The following is a 13,434-nucleotide window of genomic DNA, read 5'->3' as shown; positions in this document are numbered from 1 at the left end:
TGCGAGCGTTCAAACGTAAATCTTTCATGCTTTATCTTTGCTCTGAAATCGCTCGTACCAATCTATTTTTAGGATACTTCGCCCACATTGTACGACGCGAACAAGATGGCCTAATCGCGAGGAACTTAAGATGGTGCAAAGTTATATTTTGAGGTGACGTTTTCGTCGACGTCGCCGTCGTAGATCTTAAACTAGGGAGCTTAAGCAACGACAACGGCGACGGCAACGAGAACGTCATCTCAAAATATAAATTTGCGTTATTTTAATCGCTTCGTGACTATTTCAACGTTTTTAATATGGCATGGGTGTGGTAATTCCTCAAAGATGACACCAGTCGGAACGGCACTCAATTTTAGAAGAAAAAATGAAAATTTATCCTCAAGTGCTGACGTTCTTCATAAAACGAAAAACTTGGCTATTTCACGTTGTTGTTTTGCTGTCGACGGCAACGAAATGGACAAAAGTGAAAAACGCACGTGCAGGGCGTGCAAAGCTATTGTTTTTACCCTCTAAATATGCAAATTTGTGACGTTCTCGTTGCCGTCGCCGTTGTCGTTGCTTAAGCTCCCTACTCCCTATTGAGGGACAACAAAACGTCGTTGTTGTGCAGAGAACCGCACGTTTATGTGCTAAAATGCATGCCGCACGTGCAGCACGATTATTTTTCCTCTTTTAACCAATGATATTGTTGTTTCATGGCGTTCTCGTTGACCCACCGCGTCGTAGATCTTTAAGTCCCTAATTTCAGGTTGTGTAAAGGACGTGAGAACATGAGGAAACATCTTTAATTTTCTCCCAAACAACCACACAATCCACGCCAGTTTTATTCCCGCGATGTTGATACACACTTTCCACTCCGAACGACTTTGGTTATAACGAAGTTACAGTAAACACCCACATATAACAAGAACCTAGATTTTTACAAGTAAGGCTAAATATGTTCTTATAAGAATGGTATTTAAAGAAGTTTTAGGCTATCTAGGTTCTTAAATTGGTTCTTATTTCCACAAAAGATATCTACCTTATGATACAAGTCATATGGTATGACTGATTTCCTCTGATAAGGATGCTGATACCTCTACATTTCAATCATGACCATGTAAAAAAAAAATTAATCAAGATCTGTGGAGTTAAAATTTTCGGTTTCAGACGCTTGAAATCTCAAAGTCTTAACTTTTTCTAAAATAAGAAGTTGTTTAATTTTTTTAGGCTAAAGTGGTTCCTATGTAAGGGAGTAGTATAGGAGTTGGGGGTATGAGATCATTTTGTAAAATGCTCTCATCCCAACCCAACTCCATACTACTTTACATTTGGCGGTTACATATTTTTGATCTCGTATTTTCGGTCTCATATTCTTGGAAATATATATGTTTTATATTTCTGCGAATCTATGCCGTGGCGAGGCAGAATGGATCCAACGCAAAATTTATTTTGGAACTATATGTTATTTAAAATGCGTGACTTTCTTAGAAAAATCACAAAGCATGGCATTCTCGGAAATAAATAAAGGGGGTTTCCCCGTGATTTTGAACCAATGAAAAGTTAACCCATAAATTAACCAAAACCGAAAATACAACCAAATGGTTCAAATTTTGGTTTTTTTTCTGGTTGGACATTTTGTGTTCAATCCTTTAAAAGAAATGTTATTTTAGTGTGTTAATGTTGTAATGACCGTATGCATTACTTGTCATACCATTGTTGTGAATATATCGCTTGTCATCAAAGCAGGATAATGATACTTTATTAAGCTCATAGCTCCCAAGTTGATGCAAGTTGCTTCTGATCGTTTTCATGGTGTGTTGCATTTGTTCGCTGTTGAACAGTACGTTTTTGTAATTTTCATGAGTGATGTTCTTCTTAATAATATTTTTCTTGATTCCCTTTGCCGTCTTTCCGCCTTTGTCATTGTCTTTAATATATGAATACATTTTCGATCTCAATCCGACGAATTCGGTTATCGGTATGCCTGCTGCCTCGTCTTTGAATTTACCGATTACTTTTTTGTTTGTCTTGTCGAAATATGGTGAATCTTCGGGATAATCACTGTTATCGAATTTGTCTTTATCATTCCAAAAGTCTTGATACGCATCATTAGTTTCAATTTCATAGGTCAAGCTGTCTGTGTCTGTGAATAATAATTTCGCTCTGCTGCCGTATTTTTGTTTGATAAAATTGTAGTGGAAATCATACATTAGTGTCTTACTAAGATCTAGGATACACATACCCACATATGCCGGCCTGTTTAGGGTTAGTGTTTCTTTGATTTTATGCACTGCCACTAGATTTTCATTAAAGATCTTGCTACTGACATATGTTGGTTTAGCAGCCATTTTTGACAGTTTGTTTTCATCAGTTACCAATCTGACATCTACTCGCTTTCTAATATTTTCCATTGTTTTGCCAAATACACTGTTGTTCATAAGCTTGAAGAAGTCTTTCTCAAAAGCATTTTTGGCATTGGTTCTCTTCTGCGTATTGAAATCGATATATTGCTTTAACCATGCGGATTGATTGAACTCTAGTGCTCGATGGACTTTAGTTATTTTCAAACCACGATCGGTGTACAATTGTAGGTTCCTATAATGAAGAACATACTTTTCTTTGTTGCTTAATGTGGGTATCAGTTTATGAACTGAACCAGTTGATACATTAAATTTATTGGCTATTTCTTGGCAATAATTAGAAAGCATATCTTTGTTGACTTTGACCTTTTCGGCTGCTAGCGGATAATCATTATGCAGATCGTGTAATTCTTTGGGATATTCCAAATCAACTTCTAATATCAAACCTTTGTTGCTATTTTCTTTATACTTGGCTAGGTCTATCTGATCAATCTGGTTTTTAGCCAACCATTTAAAACCACCAGTTGGAAGGTATTGGCTCATTGCCCAACCATACAGATTGTTAGCATCTAGATACATTATATACTTTGAGGGCGCCTTCTCATCATACGTTTTCATGTATCTATTATTAGCTTTGCCGTATCGATTTGCTATGTATGATGTACCACCACGAATGCCCTTTTCAATGAATTGAAACATATCAATATCAGTCATAAGCTCCAATTTAATGTCAGTCATCTTTAACATAGCATCCCAAGAAAGCCCAGGACTGGTAAAATAATGACAGGGGTCTAGTTTGTAGTATTGCAGACAGGTCTTTCGAAAGTTTTCAAACACATCAGCTAACAGAAGGATGTCAGATTTAAGATATAAGTCATGGTACTCGCCCATATTTTTTAGATCAAAAGTGTTCCATACATTTTGAGCATGTTTGTATTGATCACCTGAGATATGCTCATCATTTAATATACTGTAAAATTCTTCTTTTGGTGGCAGCTTTTCATTGAATTTTTCAAAACTGTCCATAAAGTCATATGGGTATACTCCCTTCTTACTCATCAAATCAAGCTCTTTACCTTTGAATTTTTGAGAAGTATATATTAATGCTTCTTTTGGTAGGTTGCTCACCAGTTTATCAAGACTTGAGCTCATGAATTGAAAACTATCAATAAAGGTCAGATGATTACCAAGCATGAAAGCCATATACTTTTCCATGTTGTTTGGTATGGCATTGATATTCATTTGGCATGTTTCACCTTTCTTGTTTGTGTATGTATGCTTTTTAACTATCTCACCAATTTCTTGCATTATAAAATGACTGTCATACCCACGGAGATTGTGAAACATAACTGGTATTTTCTCAGTCAATCTGAAATTTAGGTTACAATCTTGGTGAGCTGATCCTCTGTATTTACCTGTGATATGGCAATGGTCTCTAACTCTCACATCATTTTCATTGTATTTTTTATTGCAGATATGACATTCATTAGCTTTTTGAAATTCTTTTTCATCATCTTCAGTCATTCTCAATGGTTTATTGAAATATTTTTTCATGATCTTCTTGCAATATTTAACTTCCTCTAGCATAGCTTCCATAAATTTGCAAACAGCTTTTTCACCTCTATAAATTTGTACTGGTTTTGTGTATTTATCATCATAACAACACACAACCTTATATCCATAACCACAGTCTGTGTGTCTCTGATAAGCCTCTGTGTACGATTTATCATCATTAGGTTGGCAACCGGATATCTTTTCTGTTATAGCTTCAAAATCTGCATAAATGACGAATGGTACTGGTAGTTGTTTATGGAAATTATTGAATTTTAGTATGTTATCATCTTTTGTTGGCATTTTGATAGCTTGTGTGCCATTTACTTGTATGCAGTTTTCTTTATGATCAGTTAATACTCTTTCAGAACTGAAACATTGTAAGCAATGCATACAGAAGTGCTTCCTTTCCTTGTGTTTTGTTTGATTGTACATGAATTTGTTGAAATCTTTGATCAACACATAATGCTTGTTTTCATTTTCTGTTATAAGAAGCAGATTCATGCAATCTTTATACTTTTCTTTTGACACATAAATGGGATATTTTTGTTTGTTTTCATAACCGAAAACATTGATGTTAATTTCATTCTGCTTTTCTATTTTGTTGTACTGTTTGGTAGTCACTGGAAATTCAATTCCTGAATAATTCAAATTTTCAATGAATGCTTTGTCTGATTTTTTGATTCTCTGTGGGTATTTGTCTTGAGGATTGAGATGTCTTATGTGGCACCACCTGAAGCATTCATTATCCTCATTTTTCATGTTGATCAATCCTTTTGCACTGTGTTTGAGTTCATTTGGTAATTTGATGTAAGAAGATCCTTTCATTGGCTCGTATTTTACCACATTGATATAATGATTTTCAACAGATTGAATAGTCCAACCAGATCCCTCTGAAATCCAAACTGCAGTCTTGTTTAGTATGACTTGTTTTGACAAAGATAAAGCTAGTTCAATTTGTGTGTCATTTGTTATTGTTTGTGGTTGACTGTTGAAATACGCTGTTTTTATAATTCTTTCTTCTCGCCCTGTTTGCTTTTCAAATGTTACTCGGAGTGTTTCAACGAATTTTAAACCTTTCATAGATGTCAATATTTTTTCGATATGGATGGCAACAGCCTTTCTTGTATTTTGCAGTTGCATAAGTGGGTCTTTGCTGTTTTTAATGTTGATTTCATAAGACTTTGTAAACCCTTTTAAAGCCTTGTTTGTTTCTTTAATTATAGTCCTTGGTAATGGAACAGGTCGTTTTTTGGTTCTTGGAGCAGCAACCGGTCGTTTGGTTCTCGGTAAAGCCACCGGTCTGTATCCATCTCGGAACTCTAATGGAGGAAGAATTATGTTTTCTTCATAATTTTGAACCATTTGCCGCACACTCTTTCTTGGTTTTGGGATTGGTCTTGTTGTTGTCCTTGGTGCTGGCACTGGTTTTGTATTCATTTTCATAATTAATTTTATTAATTCTGATTTACTTAGTTTTTTAAGATTACTCTTTTCCATAACATTAGTCGAGATATTATTTTTCATACTATATATTTTTTAAATAATGTTTTCTTTTTAAATACCTTATGATTTTTTAAAAAAGTCAAAAACATACAGAGGTTTGCATGTTTTTAGCTATTAAAATGAAAAAATGAAAAATGTGATTTGTTGTTTTATTACCAGCCATAGCTATTTGGACAGCAAAGGCAGGTTCCGTTTTCGCAGTCTTTTCCTTCATCGAATTGTGGATTTTCGATTGCATCTATTTCTCTTAACTTTTTTACTTCTTGATACAAATAGGCCAGTTCTTCATTCATTTTATGTTTTTTAGTTTTTAAATGATTGGTTTTTCCAGCTAAACTGTAATTTTTATAGTGACAAACGTCACAACGCCATTCTGTGTTTAACATGTAATTTGATTTTTTCTTTTTTATTTCTTCTTTGGACAATTTATTTCTTGCCATCTATATATATGTTGTATAGTTTTGTTCTTATATGTCTTTGCATATACCACTTTTTCTATCCAAACCAAGTCTGCGGTAAAACTCATCTTTTTCATTTTCACTGTCTGATTCTGATTCAGGTTCATCTGGTTTGTATTTGCTGTAAGCTTGAGCTATGTCTTGCAACATATTGTCATCAATGTCTATTGGTCGCATAACATAGCTGTTTATTCCGTCTGTCACTTTAACCATCAACGTTTCATTGGCATACACCAATTTCAATTTAACTGGTGGATAAATGACATGCAACACATTGGAACCAATCAAATCTTCCAAAAACTCTTTCAATGAAGGATCACTAATCACACAAGAAATAAAAGCATTGAATTTCGATTCTGGGTTCATATACTACATGTTTAGATTTTATTTTTTATATATTTTGTATCAATTTCAATGGTTTCAAAAAATCGCTGTACCTTTTAAACTCTCTGAACAAAAAATCCATTTTGACATCTATGATGTGAAACATTTTCCCGATTTCTTTCTTTGGTCCTCCTGTTTTCAATGCTTTGATCAACAATGGTACTGCTTCTGAATGAACATAATGCATATAACCTGCGTTCCTGACCACTATTTCACAAATCATTTCTGTGATCACTTTTCTTACAGCCATGGTTTCAATTATTTCGCTTCCTCTGAATTCCATATGTTAATATGTTTTATATTTCTTCATCAGATTCCTGGCTTGTTTCCTGCGAACTGCAGCAGCTTTCTTCAGATATACTTTCTTGCGATGGTTCCCAATCGGAATCCGAACCAGAGTCTTGATCGCTCTCATAATAGAAACCAAACTTTTCTTCATTTTCAAACTTGTCCATATAATATAAGTATATATTTTTATTTTTTTATAAGTATTTATGCGCGTTTGTTTTGCCACAATTCATATGTTTTCAATGTCTTTCAATGGTACCCAACTATTGAAATCATCACTGTATCCCTTCCATTTCACTAGAGCTTGTTTCTTCTTATAGTCCCTCCGAATTACTTTATCAATACGAAAAATATCCTGCTTCGCTTTTAATAATTCAGGTTCATAAAAACTCCCTTGAATGTCTTCACCTCTGAGATCTTTTAGTTTGTATGTTATTGGATTAGTGTATTGGATCTTATCAACTGTAAACACTTCTTCGGTCCAATTTGGTGTGTAACCCTTGTCAAACACATTCCGTTTATACTTCGATATTCGAACCTTATCACCAACCTTGAATTTTGGTTTTTGTTTCAATGTTTCTGTATCACCATATAGATTGAAGTAAACGGTTCCTTCATTCCTCTTGTTAGATGCTTCAACGGGTGTCATCTTTATGCTTGAATGTTTTGTATTATTATACTGTTTTACTAGTTTGGGCAGCATGTCTAAATACTGTGTATTACCTTGAACAGTGAACTGTTTCCACATTTTGGATTTGATTGTCCTATTCCACCTTTCAACCACTGAGGATTTCTCCTCATTTTCAGTGGAGTACATATGTATTCCATTTTTCTCTAATAAGTCCTTCAAGTGTTTGTTATAGAACTCTTTACCCTTATCAACCCATAAATACTGTGGTTTTCTACCTTCCTTGAATATTGTTTTAAATGCTTCAGTGACAGATTCACCTTTCTTGTCCTTCAATGGGACAATCCAACCGTATTTGCTGAAAACATCAATGACCATAAGAAGATACCGATAACCTTTATTCCATTTGCTAAACTGTTGCATTTCAACTAGATCACTTGCCCATATTTCATCGATATGATTTACGATTACACGCCGCCGAGTAAAGTTGCGTCTTATAGATGCATGTAATTCATCTGCTAATTTTTCTTGCCAGTTACCCGAGGGCTTTTTCCGTTTTTTGAAACTCCAAGACCTAGTTTCTGCTTTGTATTGATAACATTTCTTGCCAACCAATGCCCCCATTGTCTTTCATTATACGGTACGTTGTCTAAAGCTTGGACCATTTTCCTATCTGCTTTGTTTTTACATTTCCTATCATCCTTACATACTGAATAATCAACATCGTGTTGCATTGCTATTGCATCAGTTTTTCCAGTGGGCATATCATATATTTCCAATATTTGACCAGTTTTTGGGTCATACTTCAGTTGATTTTCTAAATCATTATAAGGTCCGGTGTAATGATGCCCAGGAAGTGTCCATCCGCCTTTTGGTTTCGGTAATTTGCCAATAGCTTTGTGAATGTCAACAGCACCACCATCAAGATCTTTTCTGTTTGTTGTGTATTTTTTATTCGGTCTTATTTTCGTCGACAATTGATTGAGAGCTTCTGATCCCACTTTATGAAGTAGAGGATTCATTTTTCTCAAACCATAATCGATTGCTTTTTTCTGCAATTTTGGGTCTCTCATCAATTCGGAACCATAATATCTACCCATTTCAACGGCTTTTTTGCCAAGATAAGGTACTCCTTTAGTTAAAAATAATTCTGTTCCAGTATTAGCAATATCACTGAGTAAGCCCGCTCCCAACGGGCTGATTAGTTTCCCTGTTGTTTAACAAATTTGGTCTTTGTAATACCACATTCAGCACAAGTGCAAAAGAACATTAGTCTGCCATTTTTAGCTGTTTTGTAACCTGAAGGTTCAACACATTCAGTCACTTTCTTTTGTTTAACACAATATGATTTCATAATATATATAAGTTAGATATTTCTGAAATAACGTTGGATAAATCTCTCATTTTTCATTGTATCATTTATGTCGAACACTTGTAATAAATCATAATACGAATTGCCCTTATTCATTTCATTTAGAAAGTATAAACAGAAATACCCACAAGTTGTTGTTTGTATGTTTTGTATCTGATTGTTTTGATGTAACAAAGTGAGATTTTTCTTTTTGGCATGATTTACAATCTCTTGAAATGGGGGCATACCAAACGAATCGAAATAATTTATTACATTATCTTTGACATATGTTGCAACCCAATGACTTCCGCTCATATAAGCTGGTTCCAGATTGTAAATAAATAACGCCTGTTTATGGTTGTGTGGAACTTTTTCATCTCTTGACAGTACATCATTGATTGGTATGTTTAAATATTTACACCATTTTTTCAGATCGTGATTGGACATAGGTATGTTTTTGTGAAATTTTGGTTTCACAATATTGCCCCCAAAATGGGTATGCCATTGAATGGACTGTTTTTTCCCAATAGTAACCCTTTTCCTTTTTTGGTTGAGGATGTTTTTTTTTTTCTACCATTACCAGTCACATATGGTGGATAACTATAAAATGGAGGGGGCATTCCCATTCTAGGTGCTCCTTCACCATGCAATCTTGGTCTACCTATCCTCGGTGCTCCTCCTCCCGTTAGCTTTTTGACAAGATTCAGAGCCAAAGGTATTCCAACGCTGGCTAACAGAGTGCCTAAAAATCCACCTGATTGTGTTTTGGTTGGTTGTATATGTACACCAGAACCTGTTTGAGCTGCATTGATGATGTCTCTTTGCTGTTTTGTAGTGAACATGTTCAGATATGGCATTAGTTTGTTGATCGCCTGGAAAGGTATCATCATGGGTAATGGCATAGCGCCACCTTTTTGACCCGATCCTAACAATTTTTTAGCTCCGGCTTCTGCTAGTCCTCCCAAAGCACTTAACCCGAGGGTTTTACCGATTGCCGGCAATGCTCTCATACCAAGTGACAATACGGTGCTCAAAAGACTTCCGCCTACTTGTTTTCTGATATTGGTCTTAGCAAGCTTAATGTCCATTCCTTTGTTCAATTGTCGATTTTTTTGCAATCTTTTTTTCACCGTTGCTGGAACATAAAGAGTGTCGTTTCCATTAAGAGAATCATTTGCCAGTCTCAGAACTATCGTTTCCCTTTTATGGTAAGCATTACTCAGATTCTTTTTTTGATTATCTGACAGTCTTACGTTTATTTGATGAAGTTCAGTCATATAATATATGTTACATAATTCCAGTCACAAAACATATACAAATAAATATGTGTCATTCATGGGATTAAACTATAACCAATTCATTACCCACCTTGTCAATAACAACCGACTCTTCGTACAATACAACTGCATGGACATTGAAATCTGCTGCACTATTAGCATTGAGTTTGTACCTGAAAATCAACTGTTTAGGGTCTCTTGTTACTTTCTCTGCCTGATATGACAGATCGAAATAGATCAGTGAATACAGGCTGTTATAATTGGCAAGATTCAACTGGGTTCCGGTGTTGTAATCATTTTTTCGCATTGCATAAGACATCAGATCATTGAAAATTCTCACTTTGCTCTCACTGTCATATTCCGTTTCTGGGTAGAAAACACCATTACCATATTCGAGTCTGCATGTTGTCAAATAACTGTTTGCGTTTGCTGCATTCAGTTTGAAGGTATCAAATAGATATGGATTTTGAGTTGCAACTCCGGTTTTAGCCCGTTGTAAATAAACGAAAATTGCTTTGACATTGTCAATACTGGAAGAAATCTGAAAAAAACCACTGACTCTAGCTGGTGCTGACACTGCATATAGTTCACGCTGATACGTCCATTTGTCCTGTTTCAAAAAAGAACTAACAAACTTATCATACAGACTGTCTTTTGGAGTCAGTTTTGGAACCCATAGTAGAAATCTGTTAATCACTACTCTTCCGGCATCTGCTGCCGCTGCCCTATTGATGAGTTCATTGTCGTTCTGGAGATTCAAATTGAATTGTAACTGCATAGGAACCAACATTTTATCCTGCAACTCTTCAAAAAAACTGTAACGATTGAGAGGTATGATCAAATTCACATCTTTTGCTCCTCCCGTTCCATCATTGTTGGCAGCTTGTGTAAGCACTCTTCTAGATTCATATCCTGAATTGGTATCGGCTGTCGTGTCATCTGTGTCTAAATACCAAAAACTGTTTTTACCGACTGATCTGCTGTAATCATCAGAATATTCCAACAGATTCTTCACAAAAGTGACCTTATGTAGATTGTCAGTATCATAAACAATTTTCCCAGCACTTTTAATCATCATATGTGCAATCAATGAATGAGATCCGTTTATCACCGTTATTCTATCGGCTGCTGCGTAACCGGCTCCATCTGCTGTTTTTTGTAACTGGAATTGAACCTCGAAATAAGCATTGTACCAATCATAGAAAGAACTCCGGTCGTTGATGGTGAATCTGTAACCATTTTTTTCCTGATGTTGATTGTTAGCAGGGGCTCGGATTACATCATCAAGTTGGAAACGCACCAACTCATTTCTTTGCAATAATTCACTTGTTCTAAAAGCCATTTATACTATTGTATTATATAATTTTGCTGTCATGTTATTTATTTGAAAAATCTACGCCTTCTTCCAGATCCGGATATCAATCTATTTAGTATCATGTCAGCGCTTTCATCTTGCTGTTTCTGTTCAATGGGCAAGGATGGAACAATTGCTTTTTGTGCTGGTGTTGTGGCTCCTTTTCTCAAATTTGCTAATTTTTTCATTATTAGGTCTCCTGACTTTTCTGCCACCGTCTTGCCAATTTTATCACCTGCATGGGAAACCCCTGATTCTAATGCCTTCTTTGCTAATGGCTTAGCAAATTTCTTGAAAACAGACGATGCCACACTCTTCAATGGTTTAAAAATGTTGTCTAAGATAAGCCCAGACCCTTTATGTTGAAATACAAATTTACCAAGTTTTGGGTGGTAAAACCTCTTAAATTCATACGGTTTCATTATACTGTTACATTAGATACTTTTTAAAATCAGCGAAAAAGACGTATCTGCTCCATTCAGATCCACTAATCTTCTTTTTCCATCTGTTATCATGATTCTGATTGATGAAATTGTAGTTTTGTTCACAGGATTAAATGTAACTCTTTGTGGTTCGAGGGTGAAGGAGTAACTTGGTCGTAGTACACTGGTTGAAAATGAATAAATGATGTCTGTTTCTTCGCCGTCAACTAAACTTTCGTTTACCAAATCGCAATGAATATTGAGTACGTCTGTGTCTTGACTGAGATTTGGCACTCTTGGTCCAATATGCGTTCCACTTGCTAATATCTTTTTGTCGAAACCGATCAGTTCATTAAAATTACTTGCTCTTAAATCAAGTTGGTAATTTGCAGCTAATGTAACCGTGACTCTGAATGTTGTTTCGTTGAATTCAAGAGTCATCGGATACGTATCACCAGTTTTCGTCACATTTTTAATATGTCTGTCAAAGTCTGTATAATTCCATACCCCAGCTGGAAAGGTAATGTCCTTAAAAGTTGAACCATTATCGGAGCTGTATTTGATTAATTGATTTTTGTACCCAGCATTGACATTGAACCAAGTGAATGACATGTTAATGACTCTGTTAAGACCGATAACGTATTGCTTGTTATTGTCTAGAGTTACAGGTCTGGTGAAATTTGTTGCAAAATCTTCTGGTTTATTGTTCCCTTGATTTTTCACACTGTAAGATGATAAAACTATCTCTCGTTCCATTATGTGATTAGGTTACATTAAATTTTGAAATATTGTTTGTATAATTTACCATATTGTGATCTATTGATTGACGACATTTTCAACAATGTGTCCAATATAGAAACACCCATATTTCGCATGTCAATGCTTGTATTGCCAGCCAATATCTCACCAATGATCAAATCCAATTTTTTTATGAGTTCTTTCGGTTTGTTGAAAAATATCACATTACCACCTTTTCTTCTGATTCCAGAACCTGTCATCGTTTTAAATTTAGTGTCATAATGTTCAATATATGCATTCAAGACATTTTTAGCTCTGTCTATTCTTTTGTTCATCTCTTGTCTTTGTGCTTCCCCGATCATTCCCTTATTATATTGTTTTGTCACATGTGTTTTGGCACCTCTCAAACTGTTTCTTTTCGTTCTAGTATAAGCCAAAATCTTACGCAGATATGCTTTGGTTTTTTTGTCATTCATTGCTGGTTGATTCAGTATTTTTTCAACTGTGTCATAATTTGGCACATCCATCTCATTCAATATCTCATCGTCCATATCTTCATCATCCATTCCATAATCGATCTCTTCGTCGTCATCATATTCTGGTGGTCCTTCAGGAAAGTACTTAGGATCAACATAAATCTCTTTTTGTCCTTCCAGAAGATCTTGTAAAGATTGTTCATATGTTGGCGGTTTTGGCACCAGTTGTTTTTCTTGCTGTGGTAAAACAGGTTGTTCAAATAGATCACCAAGATTCATATCTGGAACTTCATCCTCTATATCAATGCCGTAATCAGGAACTTCTCCTTTCTTCAGTGGTCGTTTTTTCCTTGGCAACCTTAAAACCCGATTACTATCAATAACGTCATCTAATTTACTTGTAATCGGTTTAAATACTTTTGAAAATCCCTGTTGACTGGTCTTCTGATCAATATCATGCTTTGTAATTGCATTATGGACATAATTGATCTTGTCCCCTAATTCAGATTTACTCTTTGCGAGTTCTTTCCACTTAAGTAAACTCATTTATTGTTATATTGTTACGTTACATAAAAATGAAAATTATATATAAAAAATAGCGTTTAACGCCGTGTTGAACACCATGTTGAACACTGTGTCAAACACCATGTCATTGAAAT

Source organism: Montipora foliosa, chromosome 9 (genome assembly GCF_036669935.1).
Source record: "Montipora foliosa isolate CH-2021 chromosome 9, ASM3666993v2, whole genome shotgun sequence".
NCBI classification, from domain to species: domain Eukaryota; kingdom Metazoa; phylum Cnidaria; class Anthozoa; order Scleractinia; family Acroporidae; genus Montipora; species Montipora foliosa.
This window is presented reverse-complemented; position numbering follows the sequence as displayed.